The sequence below is a fragment of the Periplaneta americana genome, chromosome 7 (assembly GCF_040183065.1).
Source record: "Periplaneta americana isolate PAMFEO1 chromosome 7, P.americana_PAMFEO1_priV1, whole genome shotgun sequence".
NCBI classification, from domain to species: Eukaryota; Metazoa; Arthropoda; class Insecta; order Blattodea; family Blattidae; genus Periplaneta; species Periplaneta americana.
Genome location: NC_091123.1, coordinates 16,552,047 through 16,564,630, shown reverse-complemented (window position 1 = coordinate 16,564,630; position 12,584 = coordinate 16,552,047).

Below are 12,584 nucleotides of genomic sequence, written 5' to 3'. Positions count from 1 at the left end.
CACGATCTCGCACAAAAAAACTTTCACTGTAAATATGCGAAAATGCAATAATCACATTGGACTTCAGAAACGATCTCTGTCTCAGAGATCTGTATGAACTAATTAATTGTGGAGAATCCGATTTAAATGAAATGCTATTGGCATGAGCAATGTTTGAGGATATAATGGGCAATAGATGTTCAGGAATGGATTTGAAATAGTTGGTACAATTAATTTAAGTTAAAAAGTTAAGCAAATAATTTCTTCTAATCGATTTATACAATTCCATCGCATACTGTAAATTGTGAGCGAGGATTTAGTTGCATGAATCTTGTAAAAACTGGAATTGGAAACTGCCTTTCAGTAAGAAGAGTTAGCACTCTGTTAACAATAGATCTTTAAGTGCCTACTAGTAAAGAATTTCGATGTTTAGAGTGCCCATAAAATAGCGTATTCAGCAGTAATGCCTAAAATTCTGGTTCGTATGTATAAAATTTTTCTGCCACAAATGTTCACAAATAATTATCCCTTTAACATTACTTAAAGTGTTTTATGCGGAAGTCTGTTGTACTTAATTTTGCACCGTGTATTTATATTTGTGCTCCTTTATGGATAAAGTAAAAATAGAGCATGTACTGTAAATAGAAAACAGAGAGAGGGAGAGAGAGAGAGAGAGAGTTGGAATGAGTTGGCAGGCAGATAAACTTCGTTAGGAAGCATCTAGCTTCAGAATGGATGCAATACTTCGCAAGTTGAGAGCTGGCGTTGCCCGAGGCTGGTGCACAACAGTTGAGCTTTGAAATTAATATGTTGCGTTAGCAGCCATAGCAGTTCCAGTAGACATGACAACAAAGTTTCAGGTGGATGAAGCTACTCCCAGCCTTCTGGGGCTCCTCACAATAGCTACAAATAAACAGGGCATGACTTCACATCCCGGCGGCGACTACATCTCTATGCTGGCAACTGTCACAAGGATTCTATTTAAATGTAAAATTAATGGTAGAGAGACTAATGCATTTTAGTACTATCGCATTACAATGATAAGTATCTTAAAGGCATTTTAGAGTAAACGGAAAGTGAGGATGTGTAAGAGATCCACACTCTACTGTCGAAGTATATTGAGGACGGTAGTCTACATTTTAAAATCTACTGTAAGCATAAACTTCGACTACAGTAACACTTAGCTGTGAACAAAAAAAATATATATATATACATATACAGGGTGTTTCAGAAATACTTTGCAAACCTTGGGGGCATGTTTCTCACAACAAAACAAGAAAAAAAGTTCATATCAACATACGTCTGAAAATCCTTTGTTTTTTAGTTATTAATGAAAGAACAGTGAAACATCTGTTAATCAGTTCAGAAACTCATGACAATGAAAGTTTACTTTCAACGCGTTTCGGGGTACTACAATCCAACAACTTAACTTAAGTTTGTAACCGATAATATTAATTTTGTTAGATAATAATCGAATGATATTTTTCAATACAAGTCTGCTGATGCACCCATTGTATCCTAGATGATTATGTGTTGCCAAGGAGTCCATGATCCGACGAGTGCATGTGTGTGTAGAAGCTATGGCAGAATATTTTGAACATTTGTTATGAGTTTCTGAATTTATTAACGTTACAACACTGCATGATTTATTATTAGTATTATTATTATAAATAATAAAAATTATTATTCCAATTTTTTATGTTACTATTTTTTATATTTTCTATGTATTTTTATACTGGATGAGTGGAAGAGAAGACCTTATGGCCTTAACTATGCCAGTAAAAATAAATCAAATAAATGAATAAATAATTTAAATTGTAGGATAGATCATCGTAATATCATTCCTTGTCACTAGAATGCATTGTGAACAGTCTGCGGGGTCTAATTTTGAATCATGAATAGAATGTCAGCTGCATCACAAACAAGATGCAAGTATTCTCTGATAGTAGTGTACCTGTGACACGCGTCAAACACAACGTCGCGTCAATATAGTTTATGAACAGCTGATCTTACCTCCGTATGCCCTAGGACAAAATACGGTCCCTAATAATGATTATTGAAATGTAGATCACGATAGAATTATGTAGAAAGATGGGAGAACCCCAAGCAAAATCCATCAGGAACTCTGGCTTTTACCCCTGATAACGTATATAACAGATTGACCATCATAATGTTAAAAACGGTTGCATGTGAAAGAGAACAACCACCAGGATCGCCATCGTCGATTTAAAACTGCTGGATGGAAGTATTGTTGCTCCATGCAATCCAACTCAGTGATCAACCTTCACTTGCTAGAGTCAGTTCTCCTATCTCCATCACTGATGAAGAAAAAAGGAAGATGAAAACGCCAGTTTCACATTAATCATATTTCTCCATACGACTGGAACTTATTTAAACAGGCATATCAAGTACCACCAATAAAAAAAATTCAAATGGGAGTTATGACGTGACTCTTTCTACTGTCGCTAGATGGCAGTTGCCGTCAAACCTATAAGGCTCAGAGCGTAATCCGAATCTCAGCGCTGAGCAATCTGATGGCATCACGGTGTTCCGAATTCCACCGATGACGTCACTGATGCTCCACCTGTGTCGCACCGGTGCCATCAGCTTGCAAAGGTGGTGGCAGTCTCCATCAGCCCCCATCAGTGAATCTGATTGGTTCTTGTATAGGGCGGGAATTAGCAGACGAATGACATCGTGCACTTTTGTGTCATGGCGGTGTGTTCTGCTGTATTGTTTGTAATGAGCACAACGCAAAAACAATATGTTAATGGCTTATGAGCGAACGTGTCAACGGACCAGTTATTACTACCGGTTCAAGAAATAAATTGTTAATGCTCTCTTTTCTTTGAACAAGATGGCAGTACGGAAATTTGGCAAAATTTTGCTAGCGTAGCACAGACAACTTATACAGTCGCCATGACAGTCGTCGATTCTTCTAGCAGTTTTGTTCCTATTTCGCTGCAGCGTGACGTCATTGTTGTCCACAGGTCCGGTGACATTCGGAATACGCTGTCAGAAATCTGTTATATAGTGATCAGGGCTTTTATGACCACAAATACGACTCTGCCATCATTGGGAATTGAACCAATGTCTGAAGTCATCGTTTTTTTACTTGTTTATTTAAGGACGTATTAATTACGACGTGTTTAGCGTCGATGGAATTGATGATAGATGGTATTTGGCGAGATGAGGCCAAGGATTCGCCATTGAGTATCTGTCATTTGAAAAAACCTCGGAAAAAAAACAATCAGGTAATTGAATCCGCGCCCGAGAGCAACTCCAGATCTGCAGGCATGTGCCTTAGCCGATTGAGCTACTCCGGTGGTTCTGAAGTCATCGTGAGTTAGTTCTTTGCCAACTGGACTACCAAGGCTGCATTCTGGGTCTTCGATATTATAATTTATACACAATATCAAGTTTTCTTTAACTGTATTGTAAATAAGCCAATGAACTTTTGTAGGTATGAGATAAAATAATTCTGGTTGAAGTCATGTTGAATTTAATGTATTTGATATAGACTCTGCATGCTCCCATCTGTTGTGGAGATCAATATTCCCACATTCCTTGGTGCATGTTACGTAAATAATACATGCAGGTGAGCCAGCTAAGGCAGTTCTTATCAAAATGTGTTTCCTCTAATATGCTCTACTGTTGCCTGGTATATAATTCAGGTAATTGTTTATAACACACAATAAGCTCGGCACGCAACCTCCTTTATAGCGGCTATCAAGTGCGAGTCCTCATAAACAGAACATTTCGAACAAATTTTCACACATTTCGGCTGATAGATAGAATAGATAGAAATGGCTGTCTAGATATTTTTTATGTGTGGTGAAAGTTGGAAGGAAAATAAAATATAACCGAACCGCGACATCATATTGCAATTATGGATTCGACAATAGTTATGTATGCAACAAGTGGATAATCTTTATGATTATGGCACGAGCGAATGTTTGTCGCACGAACGATAGTGAGTGCGACAATTTTCACGAGTGTCATAGTAAAATTATCCACGAGTTGGATAAAACACTCCATGGAATCTTAGCATTATAAATTGTAGAAAATAAATTATAAAATAAATTCGGGATCCATAGCTGAAAAATTTTCTTCATGTGTTCGTATCGATTAGTTTCGCCTGGCATGTCAATGCATTGAGTAAAGAGGAATGGATGACCTTGCAGGTTATGTTACAAATGTTTCTTTATTTTGTTAATATAGTTTCTCCGAATCACAGAACTGTTTTATGTGATATTACAAAAGTGATACAAAATATTGTTAAAGATTGGAAATAAATGATACGTTACCTTGTGTCCTGCATTTAATTTCTTTTTGCGTCGCGCGTAGAAGCAATAACCAAGATATCAAGCGTTCCGGTATTACGTCATAGCCAATACGCTATTGCTTTTATCGGCACACGTGTTATAATAAGCCAATTACGCACGATTTTGGATGTAGTAACAACACAGTGTAGTATATACAGTCACGAAGCTTGAGTTTATGAGGGTACTAGAAACAATAGACTGTGCAGGTACTATTTCGCATTGTCTGTAATGAGGCGATAGTAGCGATCCTAGTGGTTAGTAACTATCTATGGATGCATATTTACTACGTATTGAGCTTCGTGACTGTATATACTAGACTGTGGTAACAACCTCTTTATAATGATAGAATGACATAAAAATAATAATTAATGTATCCACGAATTATTATTTTTACTTTCTCTTTATGTTGTATGAAAGAAAGCATTGTAACGCTGCTCAGATTTTATTTTCATCATCTGTCTGTCAGTCAGTCTGCCCTGAAGAATTCGTCTTTGACCAATTATTCAGTACCGGTACCGGTATCTACTGTTTAGTGCGACCAAGAGTTCAGCTGCACCGGCGAAATACTGAACTAAACGTTTTACGTCATTCTTGACAATCGTAGAGCGCATGTAATATCACACCTGCCGACGTACGAGAGATGAAATACGGGAAAAGGAAATTTGGTACGTGAAATATTTTTAATAATAATAATGATAATAATAATAATAATAATAATATTAACAATAATAATGATGATATAAATATTATTTATTATTTGTAAAAATCAATTCCATTACTCAATTCGCCTTTTGATATTTGTTTACAGTCAGTTCTTCATACCCCTCCCAACGGCTGTGCCATTAAGTTATATACAGCATACACACACAAACAGATTCTGTGCTCCAACCACGAGAAAGTCTCAGCCGGATGAGACGAAGGGGGGTAATGCTGTGAATGAATGTTGATGTCATAAGATGTCATAAGGTCACACACGTGGGTACTCGTATCTCTATCGGCTAGCTCTCACAGTACGAACCATAACATTGATACAGACATGTTGATACTACCCTAGTTACAAAATTAGATCACTGTTAATCTCCTGGTCTTTTAATCTCTCCATACAGGAAATAACATATGCAGGGGAGCGCATGGTTTTTAAACTGGCGTTATAACGGTAATATTATTTATCTACTTCGTTCCAATAGATGAGGCAATAGTAAGCACATTCCTTTCACGGTTGATGTGGTTGGAGAACAGTAGTCATTCCTATGGGCAGTGGCGAGCCGCTGCACCTATGAAATGTTGGAATAGATGGGAAAGAAATTCTAATTGTGTAACTACTCTTCTAACATGAATACCACTGAAAACCGGAATACACACTACAGACGAGTCAGCCGCACGTGCGCGGTAGGGGTAAGGATGGAAAACGGAGTTTCGTTGTCAGTATACGAATAAGGAACGAGACAGCATTCCGGTGTACAACTTCGTACAATGGCGTTCAAAGTCACCTGGTCCCTACTAATCGTTAGTAATCGATAATTTGTTTGTGTACGTTTGGCTTCTTTAGTTATTACTTCTATGAATAGATGGCGAAGATTACAATCAGTGTGCCCAATAGTAGCTACATAAATATACCCGGATTATAGAATTCAAAATTCCATCCCTCTCTGCTGATTGCAAAAAAAAAAAAAATCACTAGTTTTAATGGGAAACCATTCTTGTCAATTATGGTAATAATTTACATTTAATCTACATCATCATTTAACTCAATACATTTTTATCCGTCCCAATAATAGTGTCACTATTGACGGTTTGCGGAACTATTTCAAAGTTTGTACATTTTTATACCACTGGTTCTGACATCCTGTGGTTAGAAAGTTCGCTTACACGATCAGAAAACTCTAGCTCAGATATGTTTCAGCTCCAGTGTACAACATCGCTGTCGATAATGTTATGATTTTGATCATGTAAATAAAAAATAAAGGCAATAATATTTGTACAACTTGGTACAACATCGCTGTGGATAACGTTAGGATTTTAGTCATATAAATAAAAAGTAAAGGGAAATCATATTTGTACAACTTTTGTACAACATCGCTCTCGATAATGTTAGGATTTTATTCATGTAAATAAAGAATAAGGCAAATAATATTTGTACAACTCTGTAGGCTACAACATTGCTGTCAATAATGTTAGGATTTTATTCATGTAAATAAAAATTGAATCAAATAATATTTGTACAACTCTGTAGGCTACAACATTGCTATCAATAATGTTAGGATTTTATTCATGTAAATAAAAAATAAGGCAAATAATATTTGTACAACTCCGTAGGCTACAACATTTCTGTCAATAATGTTAGGATTTTATTCATGTAAATAAAAAATAAGGCAAATAATATGTGTACAACTCTGTAGGCTACAACATTGCTATCAATAATGTTAGGATTTTATTCATGTAAATAAAAAATAAGGCAAATAATATTTGTACAACTCCGTAAGCTACAACATTGCTGTCAATAATGTTAGGATTTTATTCATGTAAATAAAAATAAGGCAAATAATATTTGTACAACTCTGTAGGCTACAACATTGCTGTCAATAATGTTAGGATTTTATTCTTGTAAATAAAAAATAAGGAAAATAATATGTGTACAACTCTGTAGGCTACAACATTGCTGTCAATAATGTTAGGATTTTATTCATGTAAATAAAAAATAAGGCAAATAATATTTGTACAACTCTGTAGACTACAACATTTCTGTCAATAATGTTAGGATTTTGTTCATGTAAATAAAAAATAAGGCAAATAATATTTGTACAACTCTGTAGGCTACAACATTGATGTCAATAATGTTAGGATTTTATTCATGTAAATAAAAAATAAGGCAAATAATATTTGTACAACTCTGTAGACTACAACATTGCTATCAGTAATGTTAGGATTTTATTCATGTAAATAAAAAATAAGGCAAATAATATTTGTACAACTCCGTAGGCTACAACATTGCTGTCAATAATGTTAGGATTTTATTCAAGTAAATAAAAAATAAAGGCACATCATATTTGTACAACTCTGTACATCATCGCTGTCGATAATATTAAAATTTTAGTCATGTAAATAGAAAATAAAGGAAAATCATATTTTACAACTCTAAACAACGTCGCTGTCGATAATATTAGGATTTTAGTCATGTAAATAAAAAATAAAGGCAAATCATATTTGTACAACTCTATACAACGTCGCTGTCGATAATGTCAGGATTTTAGTCATAATAAATAAAGCAAATCAGAATTTGTACAACTCTAAACAACGTCGCTGTCGATAATGTTAGGATTTTAGGCATATAAATAAAAAATTAAGGCGAATCATATTTGTAAAACTCTGTACAACATCGCTGTCGATAATGTTAGGATTTTAGTCATATAAATAGAAAATAAAGGCAATTCATATTTGTACAACTCTGTACAACATCGCTGTCGATAATGTCAGGATTTTAGTCATATAAATAGAAAATAAAGACAATTCATATCTGTACAACTCTGTACAACATAGCTGTAGATAATGTTAGGATTTTAGTCATATAAATAGAAAATAAAGGCAATTCATAGTAGTACAACTCTGTACAACATCGCTGTCGATAATGTCAGGATTTTAGGCATATAAATAAAAAATTAAGGCGAATCATATTTGCAAAACTCTGTACAACATCGCTGTCGATAATGTTAGGATTTTAGTCATATAAATAGAAAATAAAGGCAATTCATATCTGTACAACTCTGTACAACATCGCTGTCGATAATGTCAGGATTTTAGTCATATAAATAGAAAATAAAGAGAATTCATATCTGTACAACTCTGTACAACATAGCTGTAGATAATGTTAGGATTTTAGTCATATAAATAGAAAATTAAGGCAATTCATAGTAGTACAACTCTGTACAACATCGCTGTCGATAATGTCAGGATTTTAGGCATATAAATAAAAAATTAAGGCGAATCATATTTGCAAAACTCTGTACAACATCGCTGTCGATAATGTTAGGATTTTAGTCATATAAATAGAAAATAAAGGCAATTCATATTTGTACAACACTGTACAACATCGCTGTCGATAATGTCAGGATTTTAGTCATATAAATAGAAAATAAAGACAATTCATATCTGTGCAACTCTGTACAACATAGCTGTAGATAATGTTAGGATTTTAGTCATATAAATAGAAAATAAAGGCAATTCATAGTAGTACAACTCTGTACAACATCGCTGTCGATAATGTCAGGATTTTAGGCATATAAATAAAAAATTAAGGCGAATCATATTTGCAAAACTCTGTACAACATCGCTGTCGATAATGTTAGGATTTTAGTCATATAAATAGAAAATAAAGGCAATTCATATTTGTACAACTCTGTACAACATCGCTGTCGATAATGTCAGGATTTTAGTCATATAAATAGAAAATAAAGACAATTCATATCTGTACAACTCTGTACAACATAGCTGTAGATAATGTTAGGATTTTAGTCATATAAATAGAAAATAAAGGCAATTCATAGTAGTACAACTCTGTACAACATCGCTGTCGATAATGTCAGGATTTTAGGCATATAAATAAAAAATTAAGGCGAATCATATTTGCAAAACTCTGTACAACATCGCTGTCGATAATGTTAGGATTTTAGTCATATAAATAGAAAATAAAGGCAATTCATATTTGTACAACTCTATACAACATCGCTGTCGATAATGTCAGGATTTTAGTCATATAAATAGAAAATAAAGACAATTCATATCTGTACAACTCTGTACAACATAGCTGTAGATAATGTTAGGATTTTAGTCATATAAATAGAAAATAAAGGCAATTCATAGTAGTACATCTGTACAACATCGCTGTCGATAATGTCAGGATTTTAGGCATATAAATAAAAAATTAAGGCGAATCATATTTGCAAAACTCTGTACAACATCGCTGTCGATAATGTTAGGATTTTAGTCATATAAATAGAAAATAAAGGCAATTCATATCTGTACAACTCTATACAACATCGCTGTCGATAATGTCAGAATTTTAGTCATATAAATAGAAAATAAAGACAATTCATATCTGTACAACTCTGTACAACATAGCTGTAGATAATGTTAGGATTTTAGTCATATAAATAGAAAATAAAGGCAATTCATAGTAGTACAACTCTGTACAACATCGCTGTCGATAATGTCAGGATTTTAGGCATATAAATAAAAAATTAAGGCGAATCATATTTGCAAAACTCTGTACAACATCGCTGTCGATAATGTTAGGATTTTAGTCATATAAATAGAAAATAAAGGCAATTCATATCTGTACAACTCTATACAACATCGCTGTCGATAATGTCAGGATTTTAGTCATATAAATAGAAAATAAAGACAATTCATATCTGTACAACTCTGTACAACATAGCTGTAGATAATGTTAGGATTTTAGTCATATAAATAGAAAATAAAGGCAATTCATAGTAGTACAACTCTGTACAACATCGCTGTCGATAATGTCAGGATTTTAGGCATATAAATAAAAAATTAAGGCGAATCATATTTGCAAAACTCTGTACAACATCGCTGTCGATAATGTTAGGATTTTAGTCATATAAATAGAAAATAAAGGCAATTCATATTTGTACAACTCTATACAACATCGCTGTCGATAATGTCAGGATTTTAGTCATAATAAATAAAGCAAATCATATTTGTACAACTCTATACAAAATCGCTGTCGATAATGTCAGGATTTTAGTCATAATAAATAAAGCAAATCATATTTGTACAACTCTATACAAAATCGCTGTCGATAATGTCAGGATTTTAGTCATAATAAATAAAGCAAATCAGATTTGTACAACTCTATACAAAATCGCTGTCGATAATGTCAGGATTTTAGTCATAATAAATAAAGCAAATCATATTTGTACAACTCTATACAAAATCGCTGTCGATAATGTCAGGATTTTAGTCATAATAAATAAAGCAAATCATATTTGTACAACTCTATACAAAATCGCTGTCGATAATGTCAGGATTTTAGTCATAATAAATAAAGCAAATCAGATTTGTACAACTCTAAACAACGTCGCTGTCGATAATGTTAGGATTTTAGTCATGTAAATAAAAAATAAAGGCAAATCATATTTGTACAACTCTATACAACATCGCTGTCGATAATGTCAGGATTTTAGTCATAATAAATAAAGCAAATCATATTTGTACAACTCTATACAAAATCGCTGTCGATAATGTCAGGATTTTAGTCATAATAAATAAAGCAAATCAGATTTCTACAACTCTAAACAACGTCGCTGTCGATAATGTTAGGATTTTAGTCATGTAAATAAAAAATTAAGGCGAATCATATTTGCAAAACCCTGTACAACATCGCTGTCGATAATGTCAGGATTTTAGTCATATAAATAGAAAATAAAGGCAATTCATAGTAGTACAACTCTGTACAACATCGCTGTCGATAAATACTGCCAACATCAAGCACAAGGAAGAGTCTTAATGCCCAATATAAGCTGCACCTTGATCCACTCAATGCTATCCACACATAAATGATGGTTAATAGAGGTTTTACTGTACGTTTAAAACGGGTTAATTTATGCACCCCAGCAGACATTTATGTGCTCTGTACATGTGTCGAATTTTAATGAATTGGAACAGCTTTGAGCACAGAGGCACATTGCGAGGTTTTGTGCGGCATTTAAATGCTGATGACATCATTATTTGATCTGCATCACAGTTGCTTCCGCAGTTATCTACATGTATGCTGCAATACATTTTCATATTTCCCATTTATTACTAATTATTTATATATTAACCCAATTTGCCCCGATTCTATTTATAACACACGACTGATTGTCTCGCTCATTCGATCAGAATGTCGACTCCTTTCATAGTTATGGGGGTATCTCACCATTGCCATCAACACAATCAATATCATCAGTCATCACAATCATTAATGTATTATATTACTGTAACATCTATCATCAACGATAATCTTAATTTTTTGTCAAGTTTTTTAACATCTGTTGTCATATTATCGCGTGTTAGAATCTTTGGATATACCAGCAGCCCGTTTTTTACTTTTGTTGAGTTCCTGTCTGTATTGTGTGTTGTAGGTAGCTTGTGTTCACGTAACTGATTTTAGATTTTGATTAATGTTTGTGATATTGGTGATTGAGGCAGTGATGAATAATGGTATGTAGGTTTTCAATCCGGCATTTACCTTTGTGACTGATGGAAACTATGGAAAACCTCAGTCACATCGGTCGGCAGCAGGGTTTGAACCCCGGACCTCCAGAAAACGAGTAACATGTGTGTCTAATGCCTACCCACTTCACTTGCGTAATTCGGGTTCCGCATATTACGGATAGATGTCAGGACTGTGACCCATTTTCAAGTTGCACACCACTTCGACGGGCCACGTTATGCATGATGTGTATCTGTGAAGAGTTAGGGGAGAGTCGGGTAGTATCGGACATCGGGTAATATCGGACAGTGAGTTTCTTTCATCTACCACACGTTGATAGTACCTGATTGACATGGTTATGTTTCTGTGATGTCGCATAGAGAAACGTAGCCATGTCATTCAGGTACTACCATATGGTGGTAGATGAAAGAAACGCACTGTCCGATACTACCCGATGTCCGATACTACCCGACTCTCCCCTATGTCCTGTACTAGGGTGAGTGTATGTGTAAGTGTTCGTGTAAGTGTAGTGTAGGGAATGGATGAAGATGATGGGGAGAAGGGGAAACCCGGTGCAAGCACGTAGCTTGCCGTCGAATAGCACCAAGATGGCCGCCAGACTTAACGTCCCTATCCGATGGACGAATCACTTTCAACAGTGACATATGCCTTCTCTTCATATGTAATGCGGAGAGATTTGGGATTTAACCCAGTCATATTGCTGCACAATTTAGTGATTAAAAGTTGTGCACCGCCATCTTTCCTAGTCCCGAGATAGAAATTTTACATGACAATTTTTCTGACCCCGTCGGGAATCGAACTCGGGCCGACTAGTCTGGAGCCGAAGCGAGTAACATTATTATAATTAATTGGGTAATATTTTAATTATTATTTAATTTCTGAAATAGTCCTACTAAATTTCAAGGGATATTTCCATTTCTTTCCTCCCCTCTTTTGCATTTGAGTTTTTGTGTTTGTATTTTCTACTCTTATTTATTTGTCTTGTTTACTTCTTATCCCCACATTTGTTTCTTGTATTTGAATACATGATGTTATGGTAGAGATGG